Source organism: Pseudorasbora parva, chromosome 2, assembly GCF_024679245.1.
Source record: "Pseudorasbora parva isolate DD20220531a chromosome 2, ASM2467924v1, whole genome shotgun sequence".
In the NCBI taxonomy this organism is placed as follows: Eukaryota; Metazoa; Chordata; class Actinopteri; order Cypriniformes; family Gobionidae; genus Pseudorasbora; species Pseudorasbora parva.
In genome coordinates this window covers 47163414-47178139 of record NC_090173.1, presented here as the reverse complement: position 1 = coordinate 47178139, position 14726 = coordinate 47163414, and the positions used below count along the sequence as shown (strand labels likewise).

Below are 14726 nucleotides of genomic sequence, written 5' to 3'. Positions count from 1 at the left end.
GGCATGTGCATTTTTTTTTTGTCATTTAATTGGCAATAATTATAGGTTTTTCAGTGGCTGAATCTCAAGGCCTGTTCACGCTAAAGATGATAATATAACAATAAAAATACAGTTCTAAAAATCGTTATAAATATAAATGAATAACAGTGTCCACACCACAGTTATAACAATGGCATCACAGAGAAACAATATCATTGGAATCACTTTTAGAACGTTTTTTTTCCAGCTGTTAACAATAAAACCATTGACAGCCAATCAGAATCCATCCTGCTTTAAATAGCTTGAGCATTTACAGTAAGTGTCACACAAGTTTAGAATTGATATGCTTATAATTTAAATACATAACTAAGTCTCTAGCTAAGTCATAACTAAGTCTCGTTCTTTGTGCCTTGTTATAAATCACTTTTTTCGGGGGGGAAGAAAAAATTAATGTCATTTCATGACATTTCCCATACAGTCAGTATTCTTGTACATTGTCCAAGAAGAACAATAGTTTTTCTGTAACAAAATTGATAATTCCCATAAAATAAGGAACTGATTTTTCCCATAAAAATTGAGTTGGACAAGGTCAATGTAAGTTCTGTTTGAACTGTGTGATCATTGTTACACTTTGAGCTTCATCAAGAACCAATGAGGTTCATTCTCATGTTACGCAGCACGTTTGAGCTTCATCAAGAACCAATGAGGTTCATTCTCATGTTACGCTGCACGTTTGAGCTTCATCAAGAACCAATGAGGTTCATTCTCATGTTACGCTGCACGTTTGAGCTTCATCAAGAACCAATGAGGTTCATTCTCATGTGTTACGCTGCACATTTGAGCTTCATCAAGAACCAATGAGGTTCATTCTCTTGTTACGCTGCACGTTTGAGCTTCATCAAGAACCAATGAGGTTCATTCTCATGTTACGCTGCACGTTTGAGCTTCATCAAGAACCAATGAGGTTCATTCTCCTGTTACGCTGCACGTTTGAGCTTCATCAAGAACCAATGAGGTTCATTCTCATGTTACGCTGCACGTTTGAGCTTCATCAAGAACCAATGAGGTTCATTCTCATGTGTTACGCTGCACATTTGAGCTTCATCAAGAACCAATGAGGTTCATTCTCTTGTTACGCTGCACGTTTGAGCTTCATCAAGAACCAATGAGGTTCATTCTCATGTTACGCTGGACGTTTGAGCTTCATCAAGAACCAATGAGGTTCATTCTCCTGTTACGCTGCACGTTTGAGCTTCATCAAGAACCAATGAGGTTCATTCTCATGTTACGCTGCACGTTTGAGCTTCATCAAGAACCAATGAGGTTCATTCTCATGTGTTACGCTGCACATTTGAGCTTCATCAAGAACCAATGAGGTTCATTCTCTTGTTACGCTGCACATTTGAGCTTCATCAAGAACCAATGAGGTTCATTCTCGTGTTACGCAGCACGTTTGAGCTTCATCAAGAACCAATGAGGTTCATTCTCATGTTACGCAGCACGTTTGAGCTTCATCAAGAACCAATGAGGTTCATTCGCATGTTACGCAGCACGTTTGAGCTTCATCAAGAACCAATGAGGTTCATTCTCATGTTACGCTGGACGTTTGAGCTTCATCAAGAACCAATGAGGTTCATTCTCCTGTTACGCTGCACGTTTGAGCTTCATCAAGAACCAATGAGGTTCATTCTCATGTTACGCTGCACGTTTGAGCTTCATCAAGAACCAATGAGGTTCATTCTCATGTGTTACGCTGCACATTTGAGCTTCATCAAGAACCAATGAGGTTCATTCTCTTGTTACGCTGCACATTTGAGCTTCATCAAGAACCAATGAGGTTCATTCTCGTGTTACGCAGCACGTTTGAGCTTCATCAAGAACCAATGAGGTTCATTCGCATGTTACGCAGCACGTTTGAGCTTCATCAAGAACCAATGAGGTTCATTCTCATGTTACGCTGCACGTTTGAGCTTCATCAAGAACCAATGAGGTTCATTCTCCTGTTACGCTGCATGTTTGAGCTTCATCAAGAACCAATGAGGTTCATTCTCATGTTACGCTGCACGTTTGAGCTTCATCAAGAACCAATGAGGTTCATTCTCATGTGTTACGCTGCACATTTGAGCTTCATCAAGAACCAATGAGGTTCATTCGCATGTCACGCTGCACATTTGAGCTTCATCAAGAACCAATGAGGTTCATTCTCGTGTTACGCTGCACGTTTGAGCTTCATCAAGAACCAATGAGGTTCATTCTCGTGTTACGCTGCACGTTTGAGCTTCGTCAAGAACCGATGAGGTTCATACTTGTCAATAGTTTTTTTTAGATTTTGTTAAAATATCTTAAATTGTTTCGAAGATGAACAACATTCTTCTGAGTTTTGGAACAACACGAGGGTGAGTAACTTTTTTCAGTTTTGGTTGAACTAACCTTTAGCGTGTATGACTGGCGTTACCATCACAGCTGTGTCTCAGTATAACAAGAGAATGGCACAAGGCAAGAAAGAGAGCTAGAAGTCGTTGAAAAACAAAACTAATGGGCCAGATTTTTCATTCTGGCACCCGAGGCTCAGTGTGGTGTCATTATTTCCATAAGTCCACGCTGGCCTGTTCTACAGAGCGATGCTGGCCGGGCCTGTGCATTGGATCAGATCTCATGGCTGTTGATTAGTTCAGGACCTGAGCCCAGATTCAGGATCCAGAGCTTCAGCTGGTTCAGATGTGGAACCTTAACATGTCTTCTGGTTTTACCCTTATCATTTGGGCAGTGTCCTGCACTTGCTGGACAACGGGTTTGACAAGTTGTTTTCAAGAGTTTACAGATATCAGGCATTTTAAGATATTAAGCAGCCAAAAAAAAAAAAAAAAAATGTTGGTTTCCCTTAAAATGGAATAAACATAAATCTTGTGCTTCCTTCCTATTCCCATTTGTGCTTCCTCTGTGGCTTTGTTGTCAAACTGTTTCATGTTAAATTACATCCGTGAGCTATACTGGTGCTTTTTTGCCCAGACAGGTTGAGACCTCCGGGACGAATCTATAACCAGAATGTCCACAAAGTTGCATAAGTCCATAACATTTGAAAGTTAGTCTCATGAAAACATGTCCAAGTTATATTTCACCCCAACAATCTAAAGAAAAACATTTAAAGAAAATACAATCTGCATACTGAAAATTAAGCATATATTTCCAGGAAATTATCTGTCAATTGCAAAACGTCCTATAATATGTTGAAATATTCACAAGTTTTGTTGCTTAAAAAGCCTTCAAAAGAGAAAGGTGCTTTTTTCTTACTTATTCTTTCACCATTATGATGCAAATTGAGATTTTCTACAACCTGTAATCAAATCTTCATTCCATTTGCATAAATGTGAAAATATTGCTGTAATATTATTATATCTGTTGCAGAAATACTGCGTTCCTGACTGGAAAGCATCCAGTTACTCATTCAGGCCAGAAGACACTGATCTCTCCTGCATTCTCGCACTGATTTCGATTAGATTAGCAGTGCCTGTTTGTTTATTGAGGATCTCTTTTCAACACAGGTGGAAATTCAACTCTACCTCTCACTTTCTGTTATATAAATTTCTCAAGTCTGACCTTGGATGAATCTGAGGGGGTTTGCAAAAGCCCCTGTTGTTCATTTAGTCTTTAATCATGTCTATTTTACTATTGCATTAGGCCTACTGCATACACAAAGACTAGTCTTTTGAGCTATTTGGCCAAATTATTATTTTATTTTTTTAGCGGAAAGCTCCATTGCACTCTTGTTCAGTCTATAATTTGTTATACCCCTGGGATTTGTGGATGCCGCTATGACAGCCTTATGCGTTATGCATCATGAATCTTATTCTCTTTCTGGTCCATATGTAGCAAAGTTCATTTTATCTGTCCATAACACTTTACTCTGCCAGCCAAAATGACTTAATCACTGAAGCTTTTCTGAAGCAATTGAGGATATTTCCATGTGTTTGAGCAATAGTGATACCTTTCAGTCAAGAGGAGACAGTATTAATGTATTTTAAGATTATTATACTTCATGCATATTATTATTCCAGACCAAACTTTGGGGAAGAAAATACCTGGAAAAAACCCCTGAAACCTATACCCTGAGTATTAAAGAGTCTTGATAGTGGACTCTTCTGACTTGGACCAGTAAGTAACCACCCATAACATCTTAGCAACTGCATAGCAACTCCCCTGGCATCATGACAGCAAATTTTGCACATGTAATAGCATACACTAAGTTATAAGTTAAATTATAGTATACACTCTTCAACTAAGTTTTTTGTTTTAATGGAAATAACGTACTTTCATTTTCCATGTTTTCAATACAGCCCTAGTTTATTCTATAGGTTTTTATAAAATCATTCAAAACTGTTTGGACCTTTGATAATTGCCACACCTCACAGTTCTCACAAAGACTAGAGATGCATGTGATTGATTCTGGGAACAGGCAGTAGGTTTTTTTTATTGTACTATAGCACTCTATGTCTGGCAATGTCATGCTGCTGAATGCGTTTGTCCTGATACGGAAAGAGGCAAAGCCAAGCTGTTATTTGTTTCAAATGCTGAATTACGTAATTCTCTCATGACTCTAGGGAATTACCTTGGCCAGATAATTTCTGCACACTTTCAGAACATGCAGTTTATGTAATGAAAGTTCAATGAGGAACATTCACGTTCTCACAAGGGCCCATGAAATATAATCCAGAACATCTATTTTCGTTTCTCGTTTGAAAACAGTTAAGTAATGTCACATGAATGCTGCGCACAATAAAGTCAAGTTATCACGGCTTTTGGAAAAAGAGCACTCCCATCGAAAACACCCACAAGGCACATGCCGAACTATTTGTAACTGTATAACCTTTGGAAATATTTAGATCTAATGGGAATTCCTTTACTACAACTGTTTTCTGAACAACACGTGCAGATCAGTTACATTCTTAAAGGGATAGTTGAAACTATTTTTCTGAAATAATGAAAGTCAATGGTGTCCAAAACAACATGAATCCCCTTTCAGTTTGACAAAAAACATGGAGACATTTTTCATATCTTACAGTGTCATACCATTTTAGAACGATATGGATATTAATGTGATATTAAATAATTGTCCCATTCACACCAAGAACCATAACGAGTATAAAAATAAAAGTATAAAAATAAATATGTTTGTGCCCACACACCCCCTCCAGTGCGTGAACGTCTTCCTCTTTATTACTAGTTATGGCACCAATGTACTAATGACATTCCATTCTTAATCCATAGGGTTTAATATGGAGTTGACCCATCCTTTGCATCAATAACTGACCTTCTGGGAAGGCTTTCCACAAGGGTTAGGAGTGTGTTTATGGGAATTTTTGACCATTTTTCTAGAAGTGCATTTGTGAGGTCAGACACTGATGTTGGAAGAGAAGGCCTGGTTCGCAGTCTCTTTATATTTTCTATTGCAGTGTGTCGAAACTCTGACTAAACATAAAGTTAAACTGTTGTCAATGAAGACAGAGTCGTGGTAAGCTTACTCATTTACTGTCACAATTATTCATAACACATCAGGGTGAAAACTGTTAACAAAACAGCATAAAACAATACAGCAATATTAAGTGTACATTTCTTGACTAACATACCACTGAATGACTAACCTGTATGCACTGCTGTTCCCAGTTATAATAGCTATTAGCATTGCTATACTCAATAGTAAACAAACTTATCAAACATCCTTTTAACAACATATGTATAAATATACAATCTTTAACACATCAAAAAGTCATAAGTTAACTTATATGGAGCTAGAAATATGACTAAATGATCTGAATTTGAATTGTTTAAATCTGAATTATTGACAAGTGTAATCTAACAAAACTGAATATTATGTTGCATTTTACATAGTTCTGAATTTGAATTTTTTAAAATGTTGAATATAGAACCTTTGAAATTGAACACATCTGAAATGTTTTTATGTCGAAATTGTTTAGACATGTATTTTCAAACAGCAGATATTTTGTTCTGAATTAATAGCCTAGAAATATTCAGTTTTTGAAAATACAGATTCAAGATTTCAGATGAAGAAGAAATTCAGATCATCAAATTCAATATTCTAAAATTCAGATCATCAAATTCAATATTCTAAAATTCAGATCATCAAATTCAATATTCTAAAATTCAGATCGCAGAAATTCAGAGCTTACAGAAAGTAGGCCAGAGGTCATCAGGGAAGAGTAAAGGATGTCAGAAAAATCCAACGGAGCACCATCTGATCATTTCATTTCCTATTTGTAATGGAATAAAGAGAAAAGATCGAACAACCCCTTTGTACCTTTGTACTTTTTTGTTTATTTTCAATTAATGCACAGAAAAAGAGATTTCGGCTAGATTTCTCATTTTTCATGTGGTTTACCGCACAATTAAATAAGGTTGGGTACTGATTCATATTTTATATATCAGATAAACATTTTTTTCTGTGAAATGGGTTAAGTTGCACAGAAAAGTTGGCTGATCTAGGACCTGCCCTGTACAGTTTAAGAAGCGGTAGTCTTCTACTGCTATTAGACTACTATTTTTGTTGAACAGACCTGGGGCCTGTTGCACAAAAGTAGAATTAAGACATCCGGGATAAATGACTCAGCTGAGCTCAATAAAGCCAAAACATGTGCGTCCAGGCTTAATTGGTTGCACAAAGACCAAGCCAGGATGAGCAGACACGGATTCATTAAGCCAGGTGAAACCAATCCTGGATAGGTGCGCGCTCACGGCTCACTCAAATAGACCCCGCCACAGATCACAGATTAACTGATTTACCATGGCAACTAGAGCCGCGTACTTTTCCCCGTCGGAAGCACAAATCCTCATGGAGGCATACGAGGAGGTAAAAGATATAATTAAGAAGAAAGGACACCGCCACAGTGATAAAGCAAAGAGAAAAAGCGTGGCAAAGTATTGCAGACCGCCTGAATGCGTAAGTAGTGCACAATTACACACTCACCGCTCCGCTGAAACATCACAATTACAAATCAAATATTTAATTCACATCTCCAAAAACGCAGTTGTACTGTAATTATGAAACGGTTAAATTTTTTTATTGAAATGCACTGCATATATGAGTGAAATTGTGTAACGTAACTCCATCACACTGTATAAAGCTATTATTATTAAAGATATATTATTATTAAAGCCATACATTATTATTTTACGTTACTACGCTCAGTACGGTTTAATCTTAGCCGTTGTACTCTGCTTATTATGTTGTCCACCGTTTTTTTTTGTTTCCCCTGCTTTTATTAATGTAAAGCAGCTTTGACAGAATGAAACAATTGTGAAAAGTGCTGTATAAATAAAATGTTCTTGAATACATAGATGAGCTATAATAATAATCACTTTAATTTATATAGCGCCTTTCAAAGGACCCAAGGTTGGTTGCTCACTGCAACCAACCTTGGGTCCTTTCTTACTTAGTATTTTTGTCTTGTTTTCAGTCAAAAAAAAAAAAATCTAACAAAAATCTTAAATATTTTCTAGAGCAAAATAACCTAGGAAAATCTATCTATCTATCAGTGCCTATCACAAGGTAAGCCACACAACCCCTATTTATAACCATCATGGCTGTGTCAAGAATATCACTGTGTTTATGAGGTAGTAATGATGAGATTTTGTGTTGACAGGTGAATTCTCTGGTGTGTTGCTGGGAGACAGGGGGTATGGCTGCCAGCCTTTTCTCCTGACACCTTTCACAGACCCCCAGGAAGCACAGCAGGCCTACAACCATGCCCATGCCAGGACCAGGGCCAGAGCTGAAATGACCTTTGGCCTCCTGAAGGCACGCTTTCACTGCCTTCACAAATTAAGGGTCAACCCTGTTAGGGCATGTGATATTACTGTGGCTTGTGCTGTCCTCCACAATGTGGCCTGCCTGAGGAAGGAGAGGGCCCTCAGAGTGCCACCAGCCATGGACTGGGACAATCCGGCAATCTTCACTGATGACGACAGTGGTCGGCTGCTGAGGGACCAATATGTGTTGAATTATTTTAGTTAGTATGTGTGCTTTCAATTTAGGTAAAAAATGTCCTGCTGTGGCAGAGGAAATAGGGTTTTTTTGGGTTGTTTTTTTTTAACGAATTTGGCCTCTTATGATGATTGTGCGGTATACTGTGTAATACAAGGCTGCAGGGAGGCTACTGCATCCATTCATTTGTCTGTTCAGTTGATGTGTATGGATTTGTCCTGCATTTATTTTAGTGTGCAGACATGCAGGGTGTGTTATATACAGACCTTTGAATGTGTATGTATCATTTTGTATAATATGCTTTGATTCTGTGCTTTCCATCTTGTAGAGTCACTGTGACTTCAGTTTCGAAAGGAGCTGATAGTTTACCTGCTTTGTTTTGTCCTTATTTAATAAAGGAACATAATGTTACACATTGTGTTTTTATATTCATATGGAATGTGTATTTGTTTATATGACAGAGTACCAGGGCCCCACTGAGGAAAAAGGATAAAGTCATAAATTTATGAGGCTGGTTCTTTCTGCAGAAAAGCAACATATTCTTTTTACAGTTTTGATAGTTATGACAATGTGATACTTCATATTCTGGCACATCAGCATGTCTTTGTTTGTGAAACCATACTGAAGTACAATTTCACGAAATGCCCCACATCTGTCATTTTAACAACTGTCCTCCTTTAAAACAACTGGTTACAATATTATGACTTGTCTTTTTTTTCCCTCTGTGGCCCTAATATTCTATCATTTTATATATAGCCTTATAGTCTATTGGAAACTGTAAATTATCTAATGATAGCAACATCATCTAAAAATCATTATTTTTCCAAAATGATTGAAATGAATGATCACAAACGTTTAAATAATGACAGTGGGTCTAGTTATATGTGATAACAATGTATAGTGAGCAGTGAAATAACTTTTGGTTTCCATTTGTGGCGACTGCTGACTGACATTAGGGATGAGATTAAATAGATCCTGGAATTTAGCCTGGTCTGGAGCAGGCTAGCTCCACAGAATAAATCTCCATGGTAATTTATACCATAACATATCTGCCCCCTATCCAGCTTTAGTGCAACCGGATTAGGGATCAATTGAGCCAGGATCACCAAGATATCCTGGCTTAATCCCTTATCCTACTTTTGTGCAACAGGCCCCTGGGCTGAATCTGAAATCGCCCCCTATACCCTCAATACCTGCAAACAAGTTTCAAAATCCGGCCTATCAGGTACAGAGTACAGAGTACAGTACAGAGTAAATTTTATGTACTGTAGAGTGTATTGGGGGGATTTTTGGTGGTATAAATATATTGATTTTGAAGTAATATTCTCATCAGTGTTCTATCAGCTTTTACATAGGCCTACTTAAATCTGCATATTTGTGATATTTACCCCAGGGGCGTTATGTCATTTTATAAAGGCCATTTTTTAAATCTTATTAAATGTATGCATTTCATGTTCAATTCTTACATTTGATTAATAAATGCAGTTATAATAGTAAGACACTAGGGCTTTTACCAAATCAAATTAATTCATTTAAACTGCAAAAATAAAACGGCAATAAATAATGTTATGAGATTGATGTTCTAAATGTTTGAATATACAAATAAAAAAATGCAATGTTTAAAAATACTTTTAAACATGAAACTAAACCGCCAATAGGTGGCAGCAAGTGATCGTCTTAATGAGTGAGTCATTGAGTCGTTCATTCAAATGATTCATTCAAAACGCTGATTCATTCAGTTTAAAACACCGCGCTGAGTGTTGTTCCTTTGGAACTATATTCGTCGGTGAAATCATAGTTGAAATAGAACAAAAGAAGTTTTTTGAGTCTAAAATGTAATTACCTAATAATGAATTATGCTACACAATTCACGATTGCAATGTAGCTATTTGAAATCGTTTAGATTGCTGCTCACTTGTTTTGATTTCTCCACGAATGTCTCACAAAGAGACAGGCAGCGCCAGCCTCAACGCGACTTTGTTACCAGAGATACACTCCATTATCAGTCGCTGTTTACATTGAATATAATAATAAATAAATTATTATCTGGTTATTTTAATGTTTTATTTGTCCTGTCGGGAAAGTAAAACCCTCTTTGATTTGTCCCAGAAAAAGATAATGTGGAGCCCTTACAGTCAGCCCTGTGTGTTCATTCATGATTTCTCTCGTGCTGTAAAGTGGAGGTGATTGGTTCATGTCGTGAGCGCTGCCTTTTACTTGAACTGAGGGCTACAGTGATCTGTGAATGTCACGCCATAGACTGTTAAAAAATAGGTCACGCATCATTAGAGCATTTCCCATTATTATTGTTAACAACTTCACCCCCCACCCCCAAAAGACAACTCATCGGATCTACATTCATTCACTTGTTCGAGTTAACTGTATTAGTGGACTAAAGTAGGGTATAGTGAGGGTTTAGGGGGCGATTTTGGATTCAACCCTGGAGAACGACAGATGACGTCAAATGCTTAGATTTTCTTCACTAATCAGCGATTTGTAAATCACGCACGAAAAATGAGAAATCTAGCCGAAATCTCTTTTTCTGTGCATTAATTGAAAATAAACAAAAAAGTACAAAGGGGTTGTTCGATCTTTTCTCTTTATTCCATTACAAATAGGAAATGAAATGATCAGATGGTGCTCCGTTGGATTTTTCTGACATCCTTTACTCTTCCCTGATGACCTCTGGCCTACTTTCTGTAAGCTCTGAATTTCTGCGATCTGAATTTTAGAACATTGAATTTGATGATCTGAATTTTAGAATATTGAATTTGATGATCTGAATTTTAGAATATTGAATTTGATGATCTGAATTTTAGAATATTGAATTTGTTGATCTGAATTTTAGAATATTGAATTTGTTGATCTGAATTTCGACATAAAAACATTTCAGATGTGTTCAATTTCAAAGGTTCTATATTCAACATTTAAAAAAATTCAAATTCAGTACTGTGTAAAATGCAACATAATATTCAATTTTGTTAGATTACACTTGTCAATAATTCAGATTTATACAATTCAAATTCAGATCATTTAGTCATATTTCTAGCTCCATAACTTATGGCATTGCCTCTATGGTGCTTTGTAGCGGATGCCAATGGATTGGTAACGAGAGCACACCATGTCAGTATAATGTTTTCATTCACTCCCCGCCTGACCTATGTGAGGTCACTATGAACTTGAGTGCAAAAAAAATACTTTTCAGTCAGAAAGGTAGAAGTAGAACAATCAGTCTTTTTGGTAGAAGTAGAACAACTTCTGCAATTGGCCTAAGAAAGGTTTTTACATTGCCTTGTACTCATTTTCACCTCAACCTTTCATTATCCATCCTTTCCGGGAAATATGGCTGAAATTCAGGCCATAGTCCAGCAGTTGCGAGCTATCTGCTTGTCCCTGAGCAGAACTAAATCTCCAACTTGAAGATTTCTGCGAGGCACTATCCACTTTTGTCTGTGTTTGCAAGCAAGGTAAATATTCACGACTCCAGCGGGTCCAGAACTGGTTTGCAAGAGCCTGAACTTGTCTCCATTGCTTTGTGTACAGGTATTCCTATTCCTATTATTCCTAGCTGCATCCTTGCTCACTGAGGGACCGTTACACTGTTTTGTCCATCCCAAGCTACTTGCACACTCCAATGAAATTGGTACTGCAATCGGAACGGAGCTGTTCTGCAGGGCCTCTGAGTGCAAAGAACCGCCTTAGAGCATTTATGCAGCTTGGAGTGTCCATAGATTCAATTACTTCCACATGCATAGCTCTCTAACTCATACGGCACAACATGATGGCCCACCGCTTGCTCTCTGCCTGTCCTCCTCTGGTGCGTCGGGTTGTAACAGACCAGGGTCCAAATACATCGAGCCACACATACATAAATGGAGGGCACGTTGAGAGACATTCATATGGCAGGTCCGCCATGCGTTGTACTTCCAGCTTTCCACGCAGCTTGTGACAAGTGATGGACTTGTGAAGTACTGAATTAATTAACGTCTTGCATCCCAAGATCCATAGTCCGGCAGCTCTGATCGCTCCTTCTGTCAAGTAATGACCCTGATAGTGATGTCTGCAGTTTCAACCTGATAGTGTTTTAGTCGACCTCCAACACAAATCAAATTGTCCTCCATGGTTGGACTGAGTTTCCACAAGCGGCTACTTTTGGATACCGCTTGGTTAACTTGGAGGGCTGAACATTCTTTTGTAAATGCAGATTTTTGTGTTGCTTTAAGGATAACATTCTTTGCTTGGTTTATTTCATCTGGAGTATGAGGTAAGTCACATCTGTGCCAACCTTTACATTTGCTGTTTTGGTTTATATGTTTGCAGGATTTTGCTACAATGAACTAAATATGCTAAATATGCCCTTACTAAGGATGTGAAGGTGGAGAACCGTTGGAAGCGATCAGAGGTAAGCTCTGGTTCTTTCAGGTTAGTAGCACAGGTTTGTACTTTGAGGTTCAATTAGCTCAAATGTCTCTCTTGTTTGTGTTTTCTCTGCAGGTGGCTGACATAGGAAAGAGGGACCATTGAACCCACAAGTTACCTCCAGGCAAGATGCAGGTAAAGATCTTGATGCATAATCTGCTGGGTTTTGCTCTGTACTCACAAAGTGCCATTGCTCAGGTCTCGAAGACTGATGGATCCGTTGGACTCTATTTTAAACATACACGCAGAATCGTTTCATTTCGTTACAAACATAGCCGAGCACCACTTTGCTGTCTGTAAAGAACTTTATGTCAACCAACTTTAGATCTGCCATCTCTACTGCTAAGACAGCAGCGCACAGTTCAATCCTTGGAATTGCAGGTTCAGACAAGGGTGCTAACTTTGCTTTGCCCATAACGAACTTCTACTTCTACTTGCCCATCTTTCTGAAGTGCTTTCAGGTACGCCACAGCACCTATGGCCTTGGTAGACACATCCAAGAACACACACAGTTCTGTGTGCACTGCTTCAGTGAGGGAAGTTGTTGTGTATGTATGCTGTATATGAAGCCGTTTTAGCTCTTGGAGCGAATCTCTCCAGACTTCCCATCTGCTTAGTTTGTCTTCTGGGAGAAGTGTGTCCCAGTCTGAGAGTTTAGAGGTAAGTTCTCTGAGGAAGGCTCTTCCCTGGATTGTGACAGTAGACCCAAAGGATCATAAACACTGTTGACAGTGGAAAGAACTCCACGATGGGTGAATGGTTTGCTAATGGTGGATGCAGAATAAGTGAATGTGTCGTTCATGATCACCCACAGCAGACCCAAGCTCCATTGTGTGGGTATGGTTTCTCCACTCAAATCTAGGTCCTTGATTATCGAAGCACAATCTTCAGGTGGGAAAGCTTCCGGGACTGTTTGAGAGTTGGAAACAAACTTGTGTAAGCGAACATTTGACTCAGCAAGAGAGGCCTGTGTTCGCTGGAGCAAATCTATAGCCTCAGCTTCAGAAGGTATGGATACCAAGCCATCATCAACATGTGTCTTTTCACAAACCTGACAGTATCAGCACCATGCTTCTGTGCACCTTCTCTAATGGCTCTTCGCAATCCGTAAACTGCCACGGCAGGAGATGGCCCATTGCCAAAGATGTGGACCGCTAGAATTGCAACCTTCTCTTTCCGAAAGCGTAATAGGAGACCCATAAGGGAATTATTAAGATCAGGTCTTGTGAGCAGCACGTCGTTGAGAGAGACACCGTAGTATCGAGTGCTGGAATCAAAGACCACCCTGATCTGATTGGGTTTTTGTGGATGGTAGACTCCAAATGTTGGAAGATACCAGCATTCTTCCTATTGTAGTGAACATCAGTAAGGGTGGCATTCCAGAGACCAGTTTATGGCAAGGCCCCTCCCTAACTACCGGTGTGGAAGATGTGCCACACTATGATTGGACCCTTGGTGAATGAACATAAACAAATGTTCAGCCACATCAGATAAGATGCCAAGACAATTGCCAGACACCTCTTACATGGCAGGAAGGGGGGACCTTCTGCACCCACCACCACCAAAGAGAGGACTTCCCATTGGTCTACAAGTGGATTTTAACCTCCAAACTCATTCCTAAGGTTTAGGCAAGTGCTGCCATAAAAATTCCTCCAGGACCTCCTGAAGGCAGCAGCAAAAGAGAGGCCACAGAGGTCTATCTAAATCCATTCATACACATGTTTGGAGGTCTTAAAAGTATATGAACTGCAACTCATCCACCTCATCTTCACACAAAGTGCAGTTTATGTTAATGGTCATTGACTGTAAAAACAACAGTCCACGGGACAGGTCCATTAACAGATAAATGAATGCGTGGACGATGACTTAGCCGTTTCTTATCATGTTTGGTCTCTATCTGTTCCATACGATGCCTTTTATATTTTAAAAGAGGTTTGGTAAAGAAAATAATGCATGGGTAAAACATTTAAGACATTGTTTTAACATGCCACTTTATGCTATGCAAATGAGTTCCACACTAGGGTGGGCAACACCGTGCCTACTTCAGAACCCAGTGGCCAATCACACTCCAGGACTGGAAAGGCGCCGGATTTCAATCTCCTCCTCATCGGAAAGGGATAAATATGTCCCCCGGGTAGACACACCCTTGTTCTGCGTTTCTAACCCGATGGGGAAGGAGACACTAACAGACACACCACGTTCTGCGTTTCTAACCCGACGGGGAAGGAGACACTAACAGACACACCACGTCCTGAGCTTCTGACCTGACGAGGAAAGAGACTACAAGACAGTGGAGGTTAAGCTTTTGCGAGCAAAACCTTTATATTGCAAA

The 14726-nt window shown here is 38.9% G+C and overlaps 1 protein-coding gene and 1 long non-coding RNA gene across 3 annotated transcripts in view; both read left to right on the top strand.

Moving 5' to 3' along the window:
• The window catches only part of si:dkey-282h22.5 (uncharacterized protein LOC107988040 homolog), a 41381-nt gene that overhangs the window by 8868 nt on the left and 17787 nt on the right, over nt 1–14726 (top strand). The window contains exon 1 of one of the 2 annotated variants that reach the window (XM_067429046.1): nt 12483–12529. The exons of the other annotated variant lie outside the window; for it this stretch is intronic. The gene's annotated coding sequence lies outside the window, so the exon portion shown is untranslated. Of the gene's footprint in view, nt 1–12482; nt 12530–14726 lie in introns of those variants that run through there. 2 annotated transcript variants of the gene reach the window in all.
• Nucleotides 6551–8386, top strand: LOC137054918 (uncharacterized). Its single transcript, XR_010899971.1, has 2 exons — nt 6551–6931; nt 7492–8386. It is a non-coding gene; the product is annotated as an uncharacterized lncRNA (long non-coding RNA).